A 20,134-nucleotide genomic window follows, 5' to 3' on the forward strand; every position below is an offset into this window, starting at 1 on the left:
ACAAGTCGGCTGAGGGACGATGTATTAAATCTCAACGCATTTTGAGTGTTCCATCGTCATTAGGAGGCCCTTAACGTTACGATTAAATATCAGTTTTGCGACGGATTCGAAAATCTAGACTCACAGGAGCAAGACCATTAGCTGCCAGAGGCAGCAATAGACCCTTCGAGGCACGTCGGCTGGAGGACGATGTATTGAATCGCTACGCAATTTGAGTGTTCCATCGGCATTAGGAAGCCCTGAGCGTTAAAATTAACTACCATTTTTGCGTCGGATTCGAAAATCTAGACTCACAGGAGACGGACCATATGGAGCCCGAGGCAGCAATATCCCCTTGTAGACAAGTCGGCTGGAAGACGATGTATTGACTCTCGACGTCATTTTAGTGTTCTATCGTCATTAGGAGGCCTGAATGTTACAATTAACTATCAGTTTCGCATCGGAATCGAAAATCTAGATTCTCAGGAGAAGGACCATATCGTGCCCGAGGCAGCAATGTCCCCTTGCGACAAGTCGGCTGGAGGACGATGTATTATATCTCGACGCAATTTGTGTGTTCCATCGTCATTAGGAGGCCCTGAACGTTACAATTAACTATCAGTTGTCGACGGATTCGAAAATCTAGACTCACAGGAGAACGACCAGAAGGTCCCCGAGGCAGCAATAGAACCTTGAATACAAGTCGGCAGAAGGACGGTGTATTTAATCTCGACGCAATTTGAGTGTTCCATCGTCATTAGGAGGCCCTGAACGATGCAATCAACTATCAGTTATGTGGCGGAATTGAAAATGTAGACTCACAGGAGAACGACCATAAGGTGCCCGAGGGAGCAATGGACGCTTGGAGACATGTCGGCTGAAGGACGATGTATTGAATCTCGACGCAATTTGAGTGTTACATGGTCAATAGGAGGCGCTGAACGTTGCAATTAACTATCACTTATGCGTCGGATTCGAAAATCTAGGCTCACAGGAGGACGACCATAGGGTGCCCGAGGCAGCAATAGAACCTTGGAGACAAGTCGGCAGAAGGACGATGTATTGAATCTCGAAGCAATTTGAGTGTTCCGTCGTCATTAAGAGGCCCTGAACGTTACAAATAACTATCAGTTTCGCATCGGATTCGAAAATCTAGACTCACAGGAAAACGATCATAAGGTGCCCGAGGCAGCAATAGACCCATGGAGACAAGTCAGCTGAATGACGATGTATTGAAATTCGACGCAATTTGAGTGTTCCATCGTCATTAGGAGGCCCTGAACGTTACAAATATCTTCAGTTTCGCGTCGGATTCGGAAATCTAGACTCACAGGAGACGGACCACAAGGACCCCGAGGCAGCAATACCACTTGGAGACAAGTCGCTGGAGGACGATTTATTGAACCTCGACGCAATTTGAGTGTTCCATCGTCATTAAGGAGGCCCTGAAAATTGCAATTGACTATCAGTATTGCGTCGGATTCGAAAATCGAGACTCACAGGAGAAGAACCATATGGTGCCCGAGGCAGCAATGTCCCCTTGGAGACAAGTCGGCTGGAGGACGATGTATTGAATTTCGACGCAATTTGAGTGTTCCATAATCATTAGGAGGCCCTTAACGATACAATTAAATATCATTTTTGCGTCGGATTCGAAAATCTAGAGTCACAGGAGACGGACCACATGGAGCCCGAGGCAGCAATATCCACTTGTAGACAAGTCGGCTGGAAGACGATGTATTGACTCCCGACGCATTTTGAGTGTTCCATCGTCATTAGGAGGCGCTGAACGTTACAATTCACCATCATTTTTGCGTCGGATTCGAAAATTTAGACTCACAGGAGACGGACCACATGGAGCCCGAGGCAGCAATATCCCGTTGTAGACAAGTAGGCTGGAAGACGATGTATTGACTCTCGACGCAATTTGAGTGTTCCATCGTCATTAGGATGCCCTGAACGTAACAATTAACTACAAGTTTTGCTTCGGATTCGAAAATCTAGACTCACAGGAGACGGACCATATGGTGCCCTAGGCAGCAATATCCCCTTGGAGAAACGTCGGCTGGAGGACGATGTATTGAATCTCGACGCTATTTGAGTGTTTCATCGTCATTAGGAGGCCCTTAACGTTACAATTAAATGTCAGTTTTGCGTCGGATACGAAAATCTAGACTCAAAGGAGCAAGACCATTAGGTGCCAAAAGCAGCAATTGACCCTTGGAGACAAGTCGCCTGGAGGACGATGTATTGAATCGCGACGCAATTTGAGTGTTCCATCGTTATTAGGAGGTCCTGAACGTCACAATTAACTATCGCTTTTGCGTCGGTTTTGAAATTCTAGACTCACAGGAGAAGGACTATATGGTGCCCGAGGCAGCAATATCCCCTTGGAGACAAGTCGGCTGGAGGACGATGTATTGAATCTCGACGCAATTTGAGTCTTCCATCATCATTAGGAGGCTCTGAACGTTACAATTAGCAGTCCGTTTTGCGTCGGATTCGAATATCTGGACTCACAGGAGAAGGACCACATGGTGCCCGAGGCAGCAATATCCCGTTGGAGACAAGTCAGCGGGAGGACGATGTATTGAATCTCGACGCAATTTGAGTGTTCCATCGTCATTAGGAGGCCCTGAACGTTACAATTAACTATCAGTTTCGCATCGAAATCGAAAATCTAGACTCGCAGGAGAAGGACCATATGGTGCCCGAGGCAGCAATGTCCCCTTGGAGACAAGTCGGCTGGAGGCCGATGTATTGAATCTCGACGCAATTTGAGTGTTCCATCGTCATTAGGAGGCCCTGAACGTTACAATTAACTATCAGTTTTTCGTCGTATTTTAAAATCATGACTCACAGGAGAACGACCATAAGGTGCCCGAGGAAGCAATAGTCGCTTGGAGACAAGTCGGCTGATTGACGATGAATTGAATCTCGACGCAATTTGAGTGTTCCTGAATTTTACAATTAACTATCATTTTTGCGTCGGATTCGAAAATTTAGACTCACAGGAGACGGACCACATGGAGCCCGAGGCAGCAATATCCCCTTGCAGACAAGTCGGCTGGAAGACGATGTATTGACTCTCGACGCAATTTGAGTGTTCCATCGTCATTAGGCAGCCCTGAACGTAACAATTAACTACACGTTTTGCTTCGGATTCGAAAATCTAGACTCACAGGAGACGGACCATATGGTGCCCGAGGCAGCAATATCCCCTTTGAGACAAGTCGGCTGGAGGACGATGTATTGAATCTCGACGCTAGTTGAGTGTTCCATCGTCGTTAGGAGGCCCTTAACGTTACAATTGATTATCAGCTTTGCGTCGGATTCGAAAATCTAGACTATCAGGAGCAAGACCATTAGGTGCCAAAGGCAGCAATTTACCCTTGGAGACAAGTCGGCTGGAGCACGATGTATTGAATCGCTACGCAATTTGAGTGTTCCATCGTCATTAAGAAGCCCTGAGCGTTACAATTAACTATCAGTTTTGCGTCGGATTCGAAAATCTAGACTCACAGGAGACGGACCATATGGAGCCCGAGGCAGCATTATATCCTTGTAGACAAGACGGCTGGAAGACGATGTATTGACTCTCGACGCCATTTTCGTGTTCTATCGTCATTAGGAGGCCCTGAATGTTACAATTAACTATCAGTTTTGCGTCGGATTCGAAATTCTTGACTCACAGGAGAAGGACTATATGGTGCCCGAAGCTGCAATATTCCCTTGGAGACAAGTCGGCTGGAGGTCGATGTATTGAATCGCTACGCAATTTGAGTGTTCCATCGTCATTAGGAGGCCCTTAACGTTACGATTAAATATCAGTTTTGCGACGGATTCGAAAATCTAGACTCACAGGAGCAAGACCATTAGGTGCCAGAGGCAGCAATAGACCCTTCGAGGCAAGTCGGCTGGAGGACGATGTATTGAATCGCTACGCAATTTGAGTGTTCCATCGTCATTAAGAAGCCACGAGCGTTACAATTAACTATCAGTTTTGCGTCGGATTCGAAAATCTAGACTCACAGGAGACGGACCATATGGAGCCCGAGGCAGCATTATATCCTTGTAGACAAGACGGCTGGAAGACGATGTATTGACTCTCGACGCCATTTTCGTGTTCTATCGCCATTAGGAGGCCCTGAATGTTACAATTAACTATCAGTTTCGCATCGGAATCGAAAATCTAGATTCACAGGAGAAAGACCATATCGTGCCCGAGGCAGCAATGTCCCCTTGCGACAAGTCGGCTGGAGGACGATGTATTATATCTCGACGCAATTTGTGTGTTCCATCGTCACTAGGAGGCCCTGAACGTTACAATTAACTATCAGTTTTCGTCGGATTCATAAATCTAGACTCACAGCAGAACGACCAAAAGGTCCCCGAGGCAGCAATAGAACATTGAATACAAGTCGGCAGAAGGACGATGTATTGAATCTCGACGCAACTTGAGTGTTCCATCGTCATTAGGAGGCCCTGAACGTTGCAATCATGTATCAGTTATGTGTCGGAATTGATAATGTAGACTCACAGGAGAACGACCATAAGGTGCCCGAGGGAGCAATGGACGCTTGGAGACATGTCGGCTGAAGGACGATGTATTGAATCTCGACGCAATTTGAGTGTTACATGGTCAATTAGAGGCGCTGAACGTTGCAATTAACTATCAGTTATGCGTCGGATTCGAAAATCTAGACTCACAGGAGGACGACCATAGGGTGCCCGAGGCAGCAATAGAACCTTGGAGACAAGTCGGCAGAAGGACGATGTATTGAATCTCGAAGCGATTTGTGTGTTCCGTCGTCATTAAGAGGCCCTGAACGTTACAAATAACTATCAGTTTCGCATCTGATTCGAAAATCTAGACTCACAGGAAAACGATCATAAGGTGCCCGAGGCAGCAATAGACCCTTGGAGACAAGTCGGCTGGAGGACTATGTATTGAATCTCGACGCAATTTGAGTGTTCCATCGTCATTAGGAGGCCCTGAACGTTACAATTAGCTGTCAGTTTTGCGTCGGATTCTAAAATCTAGACTCACAGGAGAACGACCATAAGGTGCCCGATGCAGCGATAGACCCTTGGAGACAAGTCGGCTGAATGACGATGTATTGAAGTTCGACGCAATTTGAGTGTTCCATCGTCATTAGGAGGCCCTGAACGTTACAAATATCTTCAGTTTCGCGTCGGATTCGAAAATCTAGACTCACAGGAGACGGACCACAAGGACCCCGAGGCAGCAATACCACTTGGAGACAAGTCGGCTGGAGGACGATGTATTGAACCTCGACGCAATGTGAGTGTTCCATCGTCATTAGGAGGCCCTTAACGTTACAATTAAATATCAGTTTTTCGTCGGATTCGAAAATCTAGACTCACAGGAGCAAGACCATTAGGTGCCAAAGGCAGCAATTTACCCTTGGAGACAAGTCGGCTGGAGGACGATGTATTGAATCGCGACGCATATTGAGTGTTCCACCGTCATTAGGAGGTCGTGAACGTTACAATTAACTATCAGTTTTGCGTCGGATTCGAAATTCTTGACTCACAGGAGAAGGACTATATGGTGCCCGAGGCTGCAATATTCCCTTGGAGACAAGTCGGCTGGAGGACGATGTATTGAATCCCGACGCAATTTCAGTGTTCCATCGTCATTAGGAGGCTCTGAACGTTACAATTAACTACAAGTTATGCGTCGGATTCGTTAATCTAGAATCACAGAGGACGGACCATATGGTGCCCGAGGCAGCAATATCCCCTTGGTGACAAGTCGGCTGAAGGACGATGTATTATATCTCGACGCAATTTGAGTGTTCCATCGTCATTGGGAGGCCCTTAACGTTACGACTAATATCAGTTTTGCGACGGATTCAAAAATCTAGACTCACAGGAGCAAGACCATTAGGTGCCGGAGGCAGCAATAGAGCCTTGGAGGCAAGTCGGCTGGAGGACGATGTATTGAATCGCTACGCAATTTGAGTGTTCCATCGTCATTAGGAAGCCCTGAACGTTACAATTAACTATCATTTTTGCGTCGGATTCGAAAATCTAGACTCACGGGAGACGGACCATATGGAGCCCGAGGCAGCAACATCCCCTTGTAGACAAGTCAGCTGGAAGACGATGTATTGACTCTCGACGCCATTTTAGTGTTCTATCGTCTTTAGGAGGCCCTGAACGTTACAATTAACTATCAGTTTCGCATCGGAATCGAAAATCTAGATTCACAGGAGGAGGACCATATGGTGCTCGAGGCAGCAATGTCCCCTTGCGACAAGTCGGCTGGAGGACGATGTATTGAATCTAGACGCAATTTGAGTGTTCCATCGTCATTAGGAGGCGCTGATCGTTGCAATTAACTATCAGTTATGCGTCGGATTCGAAAATCTAGACTCACTGGAGACGGACCATAAGGTGCCCGAGGAAGCAATATCCCCTTGGAGACCAGTCCGCTGGAGGACGATGTATTGAATGGCGACGCAATTTGAGTGCCCTATCGTCATTAGGAGGCCCTGAACGTTACAAATATCTTCAGTTTCGCGTCGGATTCGAAAATCTAGACTCACAGGAGACGGACCACAAGGACCCCGAGGCAGCAATACCACTTGGAGACAAGTCGGCTGGAGGACGATTTATTGAACCTCGACGCTATTTGAGTGTTCCATCGTCATTAAGGAGGCCCTGAAAATTGCAATTGACTATCAGTATTGCGTCGGAATCGAAAATCGAGACTCACAGGAGAACGACCATAAGGTGCCCGAGGGAGCAATGGACGCTTGGAGACATGTCGGCTGAAGGACGATGTATTGAATCTCGACGCAATTTGAGTGTTACATGGTCAATAGGAGGCCCTGAACGTTACAAATAACTATCAGTTATGCGTCGGATTCGAAAACCTAGACTCACAGGAAAACGAACACAAGGTGCCCGAGGCATCAATAGACATTTGGATACAAGTCGGCTGGAGGCCGATGTATTGAATGTCGACGCAATTTGATTGTTCCATCGTCATTAGGAGGCGCTGAACGTTGCAATTAAATAACAGTTATGCGTCGGATTCGAAAAACTAGACTCACAGGAGAACGACCATAAGGTGTCCGAGGCAGCAATAGACCCTTGGAGACAAGTCTGCTGGAGGCCGATGTATTGAATCTCGACGCAACTTGAGTGTTCCATCGTCATTAGGCGCCCCAGAACGTTACAATTAACTATCAGCTTCGCATCGGAATCGAAAATCTAGACTCACAGGAGAAGAACCATATGGTGCCCGAGGCAGCAATGTCCCCCTGCGACAAGTCGGCTGGAGGACGATGTATTGAATCTCGACGCAATTTGAGTGTTCCATCGTCATTAGGAGGCCCTGAACGTTACAATTAACTATCAGTTTTTCGTCGTATTTTAAAATCATGACTCACTGGAGAACGACCATAAGGTGCCCGAGGAAGCAATAGTCGCTTGGAGACAAGTCGGCTGATTGACGATGTATTGAATCTCGACGCAATTTGAGTGTTCCTTCGTCAATTGGAGGCCCTGAATGTTACAATTAACTATCATTTTTGCGTCGGATTCGAAAGTTTAGACTCACGGGAGACGGACCACATGGAGCCCGAGGCAGCAATATCCCCTTGCAGACAAGTCGGCTGGAAGACGATGTATTGACTCTCGACGCAATTTGAGTGTTCCATCGTCATTAGGCAGCTCTGAAGGTAACAATTAACTACACGTTTTGCTTCGGATTCGAAAATCTAGACTCACAGGAGACGGACCATATGGTGCCCGAGGCAGCAATATCCCCTTTGAGACAAGTCGGCTGGAGGACGATGTATTGAATCTCGACGCTAGTTGAGTGTTCCATCGTCGTTAGGAGGCCCTTAACGTTACAATTGATTATCAGTTTTGCGTCGGATTCGAAAATCTAGACTATCAGGAGCAAGACCATTAGGTGCCAAAGGCAGCAATTTACCCTTGGAGACAAGTCGGCTGGAGCACGATGTATTGAATCGCGACGCAATTTGAGTGTTCCACCGTCATTAGGAGGTCGTGATCGTTACAATTAACTATCAGTTTTGCGTCGGATCCGAAATTTTTGACTCACAGGAGAAGGAGTATATGGTGCCCGAGGCTGCAATATTCCCTTGGAGACAAGTCGGCTGGAGGTCGATGTATTGAATCGCTACGCAATTTGAGTGTTCCATCGTCATTAGGAGGTCCTTAACGTTACGATTAAATATCAGTTTTGCGACGGATTCGAAAATCTAGACTCACAGGAGCAAGACCATTAGGTGCCAGAGGCAGCAATAGACCCTTCGAGGCAAGTCGGCTGGAGGACGATGTATTGAATCGCTACGCAATTTGAGTGTTCCATCGTCATTAGGAAGCCCTGAGCGTTACAATTAACTATCAGTTTTGCGTCGGATTCGAAAATCTAGACTCACAGGAGACGGACCATATGGAGCCCGAGGCAGCAATATCCCCTTGTAGACAAGTCGGCTGGAAGACGATGTATTGACTCTCGACGCCATTTTAGTGTTCTATCGTCATTAGGAGGCCCTGAATGTTACAATTAACTATCAGTTTCGCATCGGAATCGAAAATCTAGATTCACAGGAGAAGGACCATATCGTGCCCGAGGCAGCAATGTCCCCTTGCGACAAGTCGGCTGGAGGACGATGTATTATATCTCGACGCAATTTGTGTGTTCCATCGTCATTAGGAGGCCCTGAACGTCACAATTAACTATCAGTTTTCGTCGGATTCAAAAAACTAAACTCACAGCAGAACGACCAAAAGGTCCCCGAGGCAGCAATAGAACCTTGAATACAAGTCGGCAGAAGGACGATGTATTGAATCTCGACGCAACTTGAGTGTTCCATCGTCATTAGGAGGCCCTGAACGTTGCAATCATGTATCAGTTATGTGTCGGAATTGATAATGTAGACTCACAGGAGAACGACCATAAGGTGCCCGAGGGAGCAATGGACGCTTGGAGACATGTCGGCTGAAGGACGATGTATTGAATCTCGACGCAATTTGAGTGTTACATGGTCAATTAGAGGCGCTGAACGTTGCAATTAACTATCAGTTATGCGTCGGATTCGAAAATCTAGACTCACAGGAGGTCGACCATAGGGTGCCCGAGGCAGCAATAGAACCTTGGAGACAAGTCGGCAGAAGGACGATGTATTGAATCTCGAAGCAATTTGTGTGTTCCGTCGTCATTAAGAGGCCCTGAACGTTACAAATAACTATCAGTTTCGCATCTGATTCGAAAATCTAGACTCACAGGAAAACGATCATAAGGTGCCCGAGGCAGCAATAGACCCTTGGAGACAAGTCGGCTGGAGGACTATGTATTGAATCTCGACGCAATTTGAGTGTTCCATCGTCATTAGGAGGCCCTGAACGTTACAATTAGCTGTCAGTTTTGCGTCGGATTCTAAAATCTAGACTCACAGGAGAACGACCATAAGGTGCCCGATGCAGCGATAGACCCTTGGAGACAAGTCGGCTGAATGACGATGTATTGAAGTTCGACGCAATTTGAGTGTTCCATCGTCATTAGGAGGCCCTGAACGTTACAAATATCTTCAGTTTCGCGTCGGATTCGAAAATCTAGACTCACAGGAGACGGACCACAAGGACCCCGAGGCAGCAATACCACTTGGAGACAAGTCGGCTGGAGGACGATGTATTGAACCTCGACGCAATTTGAGTGTTCCATCGTCATTAAGGAGGCCCTGAAAATTGCAATTGACTATCAGTGTTGCGTCGGATTCGAAATTCTTGACTCACAGGAGAAGGACTATATGGTGCCCGAGGCTGCAATATTCCCTTGGAGACAAGTCGGCTGTAGGACGATGTATTGAATCCCGACGCAATTTCAGTGTTCCATCGTCATTAGGAGGCTCTGAACGTTACAATTAACTACAAGTTATGCGTCGGATTCGTTAATCTAGAATCACAGAGGGCGGACCATATGGTGCCCGAGGCAGCAATATCCCCTTGGTGACAGGTCGGCTGAAGGACGATGTATTATATCTCGACGCAATTTGAGTGTTCCATCGTCATTAGGAGGCCCTTAACGTTACGATTAAATATCAGTTTTGCGACGGATTCAAAAATCTAGACTCACAGGAGCAAGACCATTAGGTGCCGGAGGCAGCAATAGACCCTTGGAGGCAAGTCGGCTGGAGGACGATGTATTGAATCGCTACGCAATTTGAGTGTTCCATCGTCATTAGGAAGCCCTGAACGTTACAATTAACTATCATTTTTGCGTCGGATTCGAAAATCTAGACTCACGGGAGACGGACCATATGGAGCCCGAGGCAGCAACATCCCCTTGTAGACAAGTCGGCTGGAAGACGATGTATTGACTCTCGACGCCATTTTAGTGTTCTATCGTCTTTAGGAGGCCCTGAACGTTACAATTAACTATCAGTTTCGCATCGGAATCGAAAATCTAGATTCACAGGAGGAGGACCATATGGTGCTCGAGGCAGCAATGTCCCCCTGCGACAAGTCGGCTGGAGGACGATGTATTGAATCTAGACGCAATTTGAGTGTTCCATCGTCATTAGGAGGCCCTGAACGATGCAATTAACTATCAGTTTTGCGTCGGATTCTAAAATCTAGACTCACAGGAGAACGACCATAAGGTGCACGAGGTAGCAATAGACCCTTGGTGACAAGCCGGCTGAATGATGATGTATTGAATCTCGACGCAATTTGAAAGTTCCATCGTCATTAGGAGGCCCTGAACTTTGCAATTAACTATCAGTTATGCGTCGTATTCGAAAATCTAGACTCACAGGAGAAAGAACACAAGGTGCCCGAGGCAGCAATAGACATTTGGAGACAAGTCGGCTGGAGGCCGAAGTATTGAATCTCGACGCAATTTGACTGTTCCATCGTCAATAGGAGGCGCTGATCGTTGCAATTAACTATCAGTTATGCGTCGGATTCGAAAATCTAGACTCACTGGAGACGGACCATAAGGTGCCCGAGGAAGCAATATCCCCTTGGAGACCAGTCCGCTGGAGGACGATGTATTGAATGGCGACGCAATTTGAGTGCCCTATCGTCATTAGGAGGCCCTGAACGTTACAAATATCTTCAGTTTCGCGTCGGATTCGAAAATCTAGACTCACAGGAGACGGACCACAAGGACCCCGAGGCAGCAATACCACTTGGAGACAAGTCGGCTGGAGGACGATTTATTGAACCTCGACGCAATTTGAGTGTTCCATCGTCATTAAGGAGGCCCTGAAAATTGCAATTGACTATCAGTATTGCGTCGGATTCGAAAATCGAGACTCACAGGAGAACGACCATAAGGTGTCCGAGGGAGCAATGGACGCTTGGAGACATGTCGGCTGAAGGACGATGTATTGAATCTCGACGTAATTTGAGTGTTACATGGTCAATAGGAGGCCCTGAACGTTACAATTAACTATCAGTTATGCGTCGGATTCGAAAACCTAGACTCACAGGAAAACGAACACAAGGTGCCCGAGGCAGCAATAGACATTTGGATACAAGTCGGCTGGAGGCCGATGTATTGAATGTCTACGCAATGTGATTGTTCCATCGTCATTAGGAGGCGCTGAACGTTGCAATTAACTAACAGTTATGCGTCGGATTCGAAAAACTAGACTCACAGGAGAACGACCATAAGGTGCCCGAGGCAGCAATAGACCCTTGGAGACAAGTCTGCTGGAGGCCGATGTATTGAATCTCGACGCAACTTGAGTGTTCCATCGTCATTAGGCGCCCCATAACGTTACAATTAACTATCAGCTTCGCATCGGAATCGAAAATCTAGACTCACAGGAGAAGAACCATATGGTGCCCGAGGCAGCAATGTCCCCTTGGAGACAAGTCGGCTGGAGGACGATGTATTGAATCTCGACGCAATTTGAGTGTTCCATCGTCATTAGGAGGCCCTGAACGTTTCAATTAACTATCAGTTTCGCATCGGAATCGAAAATCTAGACTCGCAGGAGAAGGACCATATAGTGCCCGAGGCAGCAATGTCCCCTTGGAGACAAGTCGGCTGGAGGCCGATGTATTGAATCTCGACGCAATTTGAGTGTTCCATCGTCATTAGGAGGCCCTGAACGTTACAATTAACTATCAGTTTTTCGTCGTATTTTAAAATCATGACTCACAGGAGAACGACCATAAGGTGCCCGAGGAAGCAATAGTCGCTTGGAGACAAGTCGGCTGATTGACGATGTATTGAATCTCGACGCAATTTGAGTGTTCCTTCGTCAATTGGAGGCCCTGAATGTTACAATTAACTATCATTTTTGCGTCGGATTCGAAAGTTTAGACTCACGGGAGACGGACCACATGGAGCCCGAGGCAGCAATATCCCCTTGCAGACAAGTCGGCTGGAAGACGATGTATTGACTCTCGACGCAATTTGAGTGTTCCATCGTCATTAGGCAGCCCTGAACGTAACAATTAACTACACGTTTTGCTTCGGATTCGAAAATCTAGACTCACAGGAGACGGACCATATGGTGCCCGAGGCAGCAATATCCCCTTTGAGACAAGTCGGCTGGAGGACGATGTATTGAATCTCGACGCTAGTTGAGTGTTCCATCGTCGTTAGGATACCCTTAACGTTACAATTGATTATCAGTTTTGCGTCAGATTCGAAAATCTAGACTATCAGGAGCAAGACCATTAGGTGCCAAAGGCAGCAATTTACCCTTGGAGACAAGTCGGCTTGAGCATGATGTATTCAATCGCGACGCAATTTGAGTGTTCCACCGTCATTAGGAGGTCGTGATCGTTACAATTAACTATCAGTTTTGCGTCGGATTCGAAATTCTTGACTCACAGGAGAAGGACTATATGGTGCCCGAGGCTGCATTATTCCCTTGGAGACAAGTCGGCTGGAGGTCGATGTATTGAATCGCTACGCAATTTGAGTGTTCCATCGTCATTAGGAGGCCCTTAACTTTACGATTAAATATCAGTTTTGCGACGGATTCGAAAATCTAGACTCACAGGAGCAAGACCATTAGGTGCCAGAGGCAGCAATAGACCCTTCGAGGCAAGTCGGCTGGAGGACGATGTATTGAATCGCTACGCAATTTGAGTGTTCCATCGTCATTAGGAAGCCCTGAGCGTTACAATTAACTATCAGTTTTGCGTCGGATTCGAAAATCTAGACTCACAGGAGACGGACCATATGGAGCCCGAGGCAGCAATATCCCCTTGTAGACAAGTCGGCTGGAAGACGATGTATTGACTCTCGACGCCATTTTAGTGTTCTATCGTCATTAGGAGGCCCTGAATGTTACAATTAACTATCAGTTTCGCATCGGAATCGAAAATCTAGATTCACAGGAGAAGGACCATATCGTGCCCGAGGCAGCAATGTCCCCTTGCGACAAGTCGGGTGGAGGACGATGTATTATATCTCGACGCAATTTGTGTGTTCCATCGTCATTAGGAGGCCCTGAACGTTACAATTAACTATCAGTTTTCGTCGGATTCCAAAATCTAAACTCACAGCAGAACGACCAAAAGGTCCCCGAGGCAGCAATAGAACCTTGAATACAAGTCGGCAGAAGGACGATGTATTGAATCTCGACGCAACTTGAGTGTTCCATCGTCATTAGGAGGCCCTGAACGTTGCAATCAAGTATCAGTTATGTGTCGGAATTGATAATGTAGACTCACAGGAGAACGACCATAAGGTGCCCGAGGGAGCAATGGACGCTTGGAGACATGTCGGCTGAAGGACGATGTATTGAATCTCGACGCAATTTGAGTGTTACATGGTCAATTAGAGGCGCTGAACGTTGCAATTAACTATCAGTTATGCGTCGGATTCGAAAATCTAGACTCACAGGAGGACGACCATAGGGTGCCCGAGGCAGCAATAGAACCTTGGAGACAAGTCGGCAGGAGGACGATGTATTGAATCTCGAAGCAATTTGAATGTTCCGTCGTCATTAAGGGGCCCTGAACGTTACAAATAACTATCAGTTTCGCATCGGATTCGAAAATCTAGACTCACTGGAAAACGATCATAAGGTGCCCGAGGCAGCAATAGACCCTTGGAGACAAGTCGGCTGGAGGAGGATGTATTGAATCTCGACGCAATTTGAGTGTTCCAACGTCATTAGGAGGCCCTGAACGTTACAATTAACTGTCAGTTTTGCGTCGGATTCTAAAATCTTGACTCACAGGAGAACGACCATAAAGTGCCCGATGCAGCGATAGACCCTTGGAGACAAGTCGGCTGAATGACGATGTATTGAAGTTCGACGCAATTTGAGTGTTCCATCGTCATTAGGAGGCCCTGAACGTTACAAATATCTTCAGTTTCACATCGGATTCGAAAATCTAGACTCACAGGAGACGGACCACGAGGACCCCGAGGCAGCAATACCACTTGGAGACAAGTCGCCTGGAGGACGATTATTGAACCTCGACGCAATTTGAGTGTTCCATCGTCATTAAGGAGGCCCTGAAAATTGCAATTGACTATCAGTATTGCGTCGGATACGAAAATCGAGACTCACAGGAGAACGACCATAAGGTGCCCGAGGGAGCAATGGACGCTTGGTGACATGTCGGCTGAAGGACGATGTATTGAATCTCGACGCAATTTGAGTGTTACATGGTCAATAGGAGGCCCTGAACGTTACAATTAACTATCAGTTTTGCGTCGGATTCGAAAATGTAGAATCACCGGAGACGGACCATGTGGTGCCCGACCTAGTGATATCCCCTTGGAGACAAGTCGGCTTGAGGACGATGTATTGAATCTCGACGCAATTTGAGTGTTCCATCGTCATTAGGAAGCCCTGAACTTTACAATTAACTATCAGTTACGCGTCGGATTCGAAAACCTAGACTCCCAGGAAAACGAACACAAGGTGCCCGAGGCAGCAATAGACATTTGGAGACAAGTCGGCTGGAGGCCGATGTTTGAATCTCGACGCAATTTGAGTGTTCCATCGTCATTAGGAGGCGCTGAACGTTGCAATTAACTAACAGTTATGCGTCGGATTCGAAAAACTAGACTCACAGGAGAACGACCATAAGGTGCCGAGGCAGCAATAGACCCTTGGAGACAAGTCTGCTGGAGGCCGATGTATTGAATCTCGACGCAACTTGAGTGTTCCATCGTCTTTAGGCGGCCCTGAACGTTACAATTGACTATCAGCTTTGCATCGGAATCGAAAATCTAGACTCACATGAGGAGAACCATATGGTGCCCGAGGCAGCAATGTCCCCTTGGAGACAAGTAGGCTGGAGGACGATGTATTGAATCTCGACGCAATTTGAGTGTTCCATCGTCATTAGTTTTGCGTCGGATTCTAAAATCTAGACTCACAGGAGAACGACCATAAGGTGCCCGATGCAGCGATAGACCCTTGGAGCCAAGTCGGCTGAATGACGATGTATCGAAATTCGACGCAATTTGAGTGTTCCATCGTCATTAGGAGGCCCTGAACGTTACAAATATCTTCCGTTTCGCGTCGTATTCGAAAATCTAGACTCACAGGAGACGGACCACAAGGACCCCGAGGCAGCAATACCACTTGGAGACAAGTCGGCTGGAGGACGATGTATTGAACCTCGACGCAATTTGAGTGTTCCATCGTCATTAAGGAGGCCCTGAAAATTGCAATTGACTATCAGTATTGCGTCGGATTCGAAAATCGAGACTCACAGGAGAACGACCATAAGGTGCCCGAGGCAGCAATAGACCCTTGGAGAAAAGTAGGCTGGAGGACGATGTATTGAAACTCGACGCAATTTGAGTGTCCCATCGTCATTAGGAGGCCCTGAACGTCACAATTAACTATCAGTTTTCGTCGGATTCGAAAATCTAGACTCACAGGAGAACGAACAAAAGGTCCCCGATGCAGCAATTGAACGTTGAACACAAGTCGGCAGAAGGACGATGTATTGAATCTCGACGCAATTTGAGTGTTCCATCGTCATTAGGAGGTCCTGAACGTTGCAATCAACTATCAGTTATGTGTCGGAATCTAAAATGTAGACTCACAGGTGAACGACCATAAGGTGCCCGAGGGAGCAATGGACGGTTGGAGACAAGTCGGCTGAATGACGATGTATTGAAGTTCGACGCAATTTGAGTGTTCCAACGTCATTAGGAGGCCCTGAAAATTGCAATTGACTATCAGTATTTCGTCGGATTCGAAAATCGAGACTCACAGGAGAACGACCATAAGGTGCCCGAGGCAGCAGTAGACCCTTGGAGACAAGTCGGCTGGAGGACGATTATTGAACCTCGACGCAATTTGAGTGTTTCATCGTCATTGAGGAGGCCCTGAAAATTGCAATTGAGTTACAGTATTGCGTCGGAATCGAAAATCGAGACTCACAGGCGAACGACCATAAGGTGCCCGAGGGAGCAATGGACGCTTGGAGACATGTCGGCTGAAGGACGATGTATTGAATCTCGACGCAATTTGCGTGTTACATGGTCAATAGGAGGCCCTGAAAGTTACAATTAACTATCAGTTTTGCGTCGGATTCGAAAATGTAGAATCACCGGAGACGGACCATGTGGTGCCCGACGCAGCGATATCCCCTTGGAGACAAGTCGGCTGGAGGACGATGTATTGAATCTCGACGCAATTTGAGTGTTCTATCGTCATTAGGAAGCCCTGAACTTTACAATTAACTATCAGTTACGCGTCGGATTCGAAAACCTAGACTCACAGGAAAACGAACACAAGGTGCCCGAGGCAGCAATAGACATTTGGAGACATGTCGGCTGGAGGACGAAGTATTGAATCTCGACGCAATTTGAGTGTTCCATCGTCATTAGGAAGCCCTGAACTTTACAATTAACTATCAGTTATGCGTCGTATTCGAAAATCTAGACTCACAGGGGAACGACCATAAGGTGCCCGAGGCAGCAATAGACCCTTGGAGAAAAGTCGGCTGGAGGACGATGTATTGAAACTCGACGCAATTTGAGTGTTCCATCGTCATTAGGCGGCCCTGTACGTTGCAATTGACTATCAGCTTTGCATCGGAATCGAAAATCTAGACTCACAGGAGGAGAACCATATGGTGCCCGAGGCAGCAATGTCCCCTTGGAGACAAGTCGGCTGGAGGACGATGTATTGAATCTCGATGCAATTTGAGTGTTCCATCGTCATTAGGAGGCCCTGAACGTTACAATTAACTATCAGATATGCGTCGTATTCGAAAATCTAGACTCACAGGAGAACGACCATAAGGTGCCCGAGGCAGCAGTAGACTTTTGGAAAGAAGTCGGCTGGAGACCGATGTAGTGAATCTCGACGCAATTTGAGTGTTCCATCGTCAATAGGAGGCGCTGATCGTTGCAATTAACTATCAGTTATGCGTCGGATTCGAAAATCTAGGCTCACTGGAGACGGACCATAAGGTGCCCGAGGAAGCAATATCCCCTTGGAGACCAGTACGCTGGAGGACGATGTATTGAATGGCGACGCAATTTGAGTGCCCTATCGTCATTACGAGGCCTTCAATGTTACAATTAACCATCAGTTTTGCGTCGGATTCGAAAATGTAGAATAACCGGATATGGACCATGTGGTGCCCAAGGCAGCGATGTCCCCTGGGAGACAAGTCGGCTGGAGGACGATGTATTATATCTCGACGCAATTTGTGTGTTCCATCGTCATTAGGAGGCCCTGAACGTTACAATTAACTATCAGATATGCGTCGTATTCGAAAATCTAGACTCGCAGGAGAAGAACCATATGGTGCCCGAGGCAGCAATGTCCCCTTGGAGACAAGTCGGCTAGAGGACGATGAATTGAATCTCGACGCAATTTCAGGTTCCATCGTTATTAAGAGGTCCTGAACGTTACAATTAACTATCCGTTTTGCGTCGGATTCGAAAATCGAGACTCACACCAGAACGGCCATAAGGTGCCCGAGGCAGCAATAGATCCTTGGAGAAAAGTCGGCTGGAGGACGATGTATTGAATCTCGACGCAATTTGAGTGTTCCATCGTCATTAGGAGGCCCTGAACTTTACAATTAACTATCAGTTATGCGTCGTATTCGGAATCTAGACCTACAGGAGAACGACCACACGGTGCCCGAGGCAGCAATAGACATTTGGAGACAAGTCATCTGGAGGCCGTTGTATTGAATCTCGACGCAACTTGAGTGCTCCATCGTCATTAGGAAGCCCAGAACTTTACAATTAACTAACAGTTTTTCGTCGGATTCGAAAATCTAGAGTCACTGGAGACGGACAATAAGGTGCCAGAGGCAGCAATATCCCCTTGGAGACAAGTCGGCAGAAGGACGATGTATTGAATCTCGACGCAATTTGAGTGTTCCATCGTCATTAGGAGGCCCTGAACGTTGCAATCAACTATCAGTTATAAGTCGGAATCGAAAATGTAGACTCACAGGAGAACGGCCATAAGGTGCCCAAGGGAGCAATGGTCGCTTGGAGACAAGTCGGCTGAAGGACGATGTATTGAATCTCGAGGCAATTTGAGTGTTCCATCGTCATTCAGAGGCCCTGAACGTTACAAATAACTATCTGTCTTTCATCGGATTCGAAAATCTATACTCACAGGAGACGGACCAAAAGTTGCCCGAGGCAGCAATCTCCCCTTGGAGACAAGTCGGCTCGAGGCCGATATATTGAATCTCGACGCAATTTCAGTGTTCCATCGTCATTAGGAGGCCCTGAACGTTACAATTAACTATCAGTTTCGCGTCGGGTTCGAAAGTCTAGACTCACAGGAAAACGATCATAAGGTGCCCGAGGCAGCAATAGACCCTTGGAGACAAGTCGCCTGGAGGACGATGTATTGGATCGCGACGCAATTTGAGTGTTCCATCGTCATTAGGAGGCACTGAATGTTACAATTAACTATGAGTTTTTCGTCGGATTCGAAAATCTAGAGTCACAGGAGACGGACCATAAAGTGCCAGAGGCAGCAATATCCCCTTGGAGATCGGCCCGCTGGAGGACGATGTATTGAATCGCGACGTAATTTGAGTGCCCCATCGTCATTAGGAGGCCCTGAACGATACAATTAACCATCAGTTTTGCGTCGGATTCGAAAATGTAGAATCACCGGAGACGGACCATGTGGCGCCCGAGGCAGCGATATCCCCTTGGAGACAAGTCGGCTGGAGGACGATGTATTGAATCTCGACGCAATTTGAGTGTTCCATCGTCATTAGGAGGCCCTGAACGTTACAATTAACTATCAGTTTCGCATCGGAATCGAATATATAGACTCGCAGGAGAAGAACCAATTGGTGCCCGAGGCAGCAATGTCCCCTTGGAGATAAGTCGGCTGGAGGACGATGTATTGAATCTCGACGCAATTTCAGTGTTCCATTGTCATTAGGAGGACCTGAACGTTACTATTAACTATCAGTTTTGCGTCGGATTCTAAAATCTAGACTCACAGGAGAACGAACTTAAGGTGCCCGAGGCAGCAATAGACCCTTAGAGACAAGTCGGCTGGAGGACGATGTATTGAATCTCGACGCAATTTCAGTGTCCCATCGTCATTAGGAGGCCCTGAACGTTACAATTAACTACAAGTAATGCGTCTGATTTGTTAAACTAGACTCACAGGGGACGGACCACATGAAGCCCGAGGCAGCATAGTCCCCTTGCGACAAGTCGGCTGGAGGACGATGTATTGAATCTCGACGCAATTTGAGTGTTCCATCGTCATTAGGAGGCCCTGACCGTTACTATTAACTATCAGTTTTGAGTCGGATTCTAAAATCTAGACTCACAAGAGAACGACCATAAGGTGCGCGAGGCAGCAATAGACTCTTGGAGACAAGTCGGCTGAATGACGATGTATTGAATCTCGACGCAAATTGAGTGTTCCATCATCATTAGGAGGCTCTGAACGCTGCAATTAGCAGTCCGTTTTGCGTCGGATTCGAATATCTGGACTCACAGGAGAACAACGATAAGGTGCCCGAGGCAGGAATAGACCCTTGGAGAGAAAACGGCTGGAGGACGATGTATTGAATATCGTCACCAATTGAGTGTTCCATCGTCATTAGGAAGCGCTGAGCGTTACAATTAACTATCCGTTATGCGTCTGATTCGAAAATCTACACTCACAGGAGAACGACCATAAGGTGCCCGAGG

Source organism: Schistocerca americana, chromosome 4 (genome assembly GCF_021461395.2).
Source record: "Schistocerca americana isolate TAMUIC-IGC-003095 chromosome 4, iqSchAmer2.1, whole genome shotgun sequence".
NCBI lineage: Eukaryota > Metazoa > Arthropoda > Insecta > Orthoptera > Acrididae > Schistocerca > Schistocerca americana.